Source organism: Gymnoscopelus microlampas, assembly GCF_963454915.1.
Source record: "Gymnoscopelus microlampas genome assembly, chromosome: 15".
Classification (NCBI taxonomy): Eukaryota; Metazoa; Chordata; class Actinopteri; order Myctophiformes; family Myctophidae; genus Gymnoscopelus; species Gymnoscopelus microlampas.
The window spans coordinates 30,296,681-30,302,097 of record NC_139952.1 but is presented as its reverse complement, the minus strand read 5'-3'; the positions used below and the strand labels follow the sequence as shown (position 1 = coordinate 30,302,097).

The 5,417-nt window shown below is 43.5% G+C and overlaps 1 protein-coding gene across 1 annotated transcript in view; it reads right to left on the bottom strand.

Moving 5' to 3' along the window:
• Nucleotides 1-509: 509 nt before the first annotated feature.
• Nucleotides 510-5,417, bottom strand: part of ndufs6 (NADH:ubiquinone oxidoreductase subunit S6) — a 56,293-nt gene continuing 51,385 nt past the window's right edge. The window contains exon 5 of the mRNA XM_084079718.1: nucleotides 510-519. The gene's annotated coding sequence lies outside the window, so the exon portion shown is untranslated. The remainder of the gene's footprint in view (nucleotides 520-5,417) is intronic.

The window sequence follows — 5,417 nt, the reverse complement described above, 5'->3', positions numbered from 1 at the left end:
TCACGTTTTTCCAGCCCCTCTCTCTTGAATAATTTGAAACGCTACTCATTAATTCACAATGCGGGGGAATTCACACAGGCCGGGGATGGCGGGCTGAGCGGAAGGTAATAATGAGACATCCTTCATGGCTGCACACACACACACACACACACACACACTCACACATACACACACACACACACACACACACACGCACACACGCACACACAGACACATACACACACACACACACACACACACACACACACACACACACACACACACACACACACACACAGCTCTTCCTCGGCTTCAAGGAGGACGCTGCGTTTTCCCCGGCGCTGCGCGGCGTGCCACTGCACTTCCACACACACACACACACACACACACACACACACACACACACACACACACACACACACACACACACACGACGGCGGCTTGACAGACTCCTGCACCCAGTTACCAGCTCATATTTGATATCATTTACATAGAGGAGAGCAGGGGGACGGCCCAGACGAGAGACGCTGCACAATCACATATGGCAGCGTGATGAGGACAGACATTATGAGGAAACCTGTCACCCAGATCTCACACACACACACACACACACTCACGCACGCACACACACACACGCATGCACACACACACACGACACACATCACGCGAGTGCGCATAGACACACGCACACATGCATACATGCATACACACACACATAGACAAATACTGTACACACATGCACACACACACACACACGCGTGTGCGCGCGCCACATACACGCCATTATAATAGCCATTAGTGCCGAGTGACAATTTCCTGCATGTTGGCCTGCCGTCAGCTTGGGAAGAAGGGAGAGAGAGAGGGAGAGGGCTAGAGAGAGAGAGAAATAGAGAGAGAGAGAGAGAGAGGGAGGCAGAGAGAGAGGCAGAGAGAGAGAGGCAGAGTGTGTCAGAGAGGAGAGACAGTGTGGTGGTGTAATCTGAACAACAGGTAGGCTGAGCAGCCCAGGCGTACAGTACAGTATGTGACAGTATTAATATTGCAGGGTTGTTATGCAGCCGGGCGCTGCTAAAGGTGTGATGACCTAAACAGGTGACAGCGCTAATTAACCACCGTTTGACCCTCCTGCCTGCCTGACAGACAGCCACCGTGTGTGTGTGTGTGTGTGTGTGTGTGTGTGTGTGTGTGTGTGTGTGTGTGTGTGTGTGTGTGTGTGTGTGTGTGTGTGTGTGTGTGTGTGTGTGTGTGTGTGTGTGTGTGTGTGTGTGTGTGTGTGTGTGTGTGTGTGTGTGTGTGTGTGTGTGTGTGTGTGTGTGTGCGTGCGCGCGCGCGTGCGCGCGCGCGTGCGCGTGAATATGAGCATGTGAATGACAGCTTGCCACATGCACACGTATATATCCATCACCACAGGGGATATGATGCGAGCCAAATGCCCCTGTGATTGCCCTTTCCTGTGTTTGTGTGTGTGTGTGTGTGTGTGTGTGCGTGTGCGTGCGCGCATGTGTGTGTGTGTGTGTGTGTGTGTGTAGGGATACACACACTGTATTGTTAATTAGAATCAATTATAATAATATGATAACAATTATGATTATTTATTCTATGCATTATTGTTTGTGGTTCTTAGTTATTAGAGTTGTTAAGCAATATCTCATGTATGAAAGGTCACAAAACATTCAGTAATGTTTCCATGCGGTTCAAAATGACACATTAACACAAGTAAATACTAATGTGGTCAGTATAAATGAAGCATAATGGACTTCAGTAAGACTCATTGCTAATTTCTACCTGAGACCTCCCAAATTTGACACATTTACTGAACGATTGATAGAACTTTAGAATAATAAAAATAATTACGTAACAAATCATGTTAATATTTAAAGGAACTTAAGGGCAGTTGGCAAGATTGAGCAAGTCAATTAAAATGGTCTAGACTGAGTTGTTTATTGATGAACTCGACATAACACTTCTTAATTGTCAAAATGTGCCATATGTCACAAATATTCTTCACATAATAAAGTGGCAGCACTCAGACCAGTGAAGAATAACCGGTGATGATCTGTGTGGAGTAACACACAGGTATGCTGATGATTATTCAACAGGCTGACTGTATAAAGAGTGGCACATTTCAGCTGGTGGCCTTCTTCATGCAGACGTCAATCAATTACATACAGTAGCATTATCCAGATGGAATACAGGTGTCTGAAAAGGGACAATCCATCAATCAATCAATCAATCCATGAATTAGCTGCTGCACAAATCATCACAGTACGCACAACGACATGTATAAGCAGAGCATGTAGCAATACATACAGTACGTAAATATATTCTTATGTACAGATACTGCAGACATACATGTAATATTTAGAAGTATAGAGCCCATGCACACAGCACTGTTAATGCACCTCATAGAGTGCTCTGATTAATGTACATACATAATCTATAAGCTCACAACGCATTGCAATGCCACACATTTGCACGCAAGCTATTTTCACTCAATGTTCACTGAATTGTGTTCTGGCTTGGATCAGTGAACTAGCACAGTATTCCTTTTTAGCATTATCACAATAAAAATGTCATTTTCAAGGTTTTTACATTAATATTATATTATAAATAAAATCTTAGTGTTTTGCCAATTATTTGGGGTCCCACTTGCAGTACCCTTCCAAACCACCAGTGGGTCCCGGCCCACAGGTTGAGAATTACTGGACTATTACATGCCCAAAATAGGGTCACTATGCTGTGGTGAACTATTTCTTTACCTTGCTATTCTTAATTCTTTGTTTTGTTATTGTTGCTAAAATGTTGAAAGAATGTTACTCTTGTGTACTCGTATAATATGAGTAACAAAAGAATCTTGAATAGGCAGGAATAAATAAAATCATTCTCTGAAAGGAAAGAAAAACATAAATGGGATAACTCAAAAAATACAAAAGATGAACACTTGAGAAGAAAAAGGAAGGTTTTTTTCAAGGTTTTCAACCCAGATTGTCATTTAAACCAAAATGAAAAAAACGTTGTTGAGCCTCAACATTATTTCACAATAGGTCACAAAATGGTTAGTCTGGCATAGCCAGACAATCAGAGATCTCCACTTACTGATTGGTCGTGGTGACATCTAAATTCAATGAGTGGGCTAAAACTGTGTGGAAACTATTCAGAAAAATAACAAAATAACAGCATCGCAGATATCCTGATTATCTGACTTAAGCTGAAGCGGCAGTCCACTCAGTGAGTGGACGGAGTCTATGGTCTGGAGCCAGGCTACATCGCAGAACCAATGCAAAGACTTTAGGGCTGTCCTTCATATGCCACAGCTTGTTTCTAAACAAACTATACATTGTAGCCGATAAATAGATCACGTAGTTGTTCAATATTGATTCATATCGCTTATACCGTCGGAGACCCAGAGCACAAAATGACAAAAGCGATTTTTATCATTTCAATAAATAAGCATAAACAAACTGCTTCACATGAACCATGTTGGTGTAATTAAGAGATTTGATAAGGGATATATGTTTTATATACACAGATTTACGAATAAAAGTGCGTTGGAAAGGGTAACCCAGTCACAATGACATTATTTATGTTATTGGTTCTTGTTACATGTTACATCATGGGCTCCAGAGACAGAAGTTTTGCTGTCGCCTATAGTCTCTCTCTCTCTCTCTCTCTCTCTCTCTCTCTCTCTCTCTCTCTCTCTCTCTCTCTCTCTCTCTCTCTCTCTCTCTCTCTCTCTCTCTCTCTCTCTTTCTCCCTCCCTCTCCCCCTCTCTCTCTCTCTCTCTCTCTCTCTCTCTCTCTCTCTCTCTCTCTTGCTTTCTCTCTCCCTCTTTAAATCTTTAACGAGTCTCATCTTGGCAAAGGATATAAATGTATCTTTGTTCCATGCTTCCTAATGCAAACCTGATGTGTGACTCTGAATGAAAAACATATATGACAAATGCCATCTTTATACTACAGTGGACTAATAACAACTGATACGAGGATTGACATATCAAACATGCATCTTACAAAAATAAACGTTTTCAGTGAATGGCTCATCGTAGTGTATTGTTTTGTAACACACTTTTCATTTATAGATAATCTCAAAGTCCAAAAAATAAGAAATAAATAAATAAATCACACACATTCCCATGAGAGACTAATCAGTCCATCATGTATAATTGGCAAGAGACCTGCACTGTGTGTGTGTGTGTGTGTGTGTGTGTGTGTGTGTGTGTGTGTGTGTGTGTGTGTGTGTGTGTGTGTGTGTGTGTGTGTGTGTGTGTGTGGTGTGTGGTGTGTGTGTGTGTGTGTGTGTGTGTGCGCGCGCTCGCGCGTGCGTGTGCGTGCATGTTTATTTGCATGCACGTGTGTTGGTATTTAAAGTTAGTTTTGTTTTGAGTGAGCATCCAAGCTTTTGACCAGCTGTTCATAGGAAAACACATGCACGGACTGTTTAGGCCTGTATTAGGCATTTATATCTGTAATGACATGGTGATGACTGAGTGCAACTGACCTCCAGGTTACAGATATATCATGCACACACACATGGCCACACAGACACACGGCGACTCTCACACACACACACACACACACACACACACACACACACACACACACACACACACACACACACACACACATGGCCACACACATACAGCGACACTCACACAACTTGGATCTCTCCTGGTCTCATCCATGGTGCATGCATGCAGTGTTAACCTCCCACCAGAGAGTACAGATTGGTGACTTCCCAGTTTAAAATGTTCAACAATAGCGCGCTCCTCTACCCAGGGCTGGGAGAAAGCTGGCCCACCATTGTCCCTGCTGAAAGCCCTGTTATTCATTGGCCCACGAGTTAAAGAGCTGACCCGGGTATAACACCGGCGACACTGAGCCACCCTTTGTCCCCTTGCAGCCTGCTTCTCTGATCAGCCAAGTAAAAGTTACAGCAAATTTACAGCCCTGTCGTTATACCGTTCGCCTTCTCTCTCTCTCTCTCTCTCTCTCTCTCTCTCAGAGAGAGGGAGGGAGACCCTCTCTCTCTCTCTGTGTCCCTTTCATCCTCTCTCTGTTGTAGTTCTTTTCTTTAAGCCACGACATCATTTTAAAAGACTCTCCTCCCTCCAGCCTGCTGGCACAATGGCAGCGGTGACAATATGAGACGAGCCATTCAATTCCTCCCAATGGCTCGCAGTTGTTTTAGCCACTTAAACCCTATATACTTCGTTGACCGGGGGGACCCCACGGCTGTATAGGTCCCCTCCTTTTTTTCCCTCTACACCAGCGGTTCTCAACCTGTGGGCTTGGGACCACTGGTGGGCCGTGAGAGTATTGCAAGTGGGCCCCCAAATAATTGACTTAAAAAATTCAATAAGATACAAATTAATGTAGAGACAATTTCATGCTATTTTCTTCTTTAAAATCTTGATAAAATGTGTTTTCATTCTATTACCT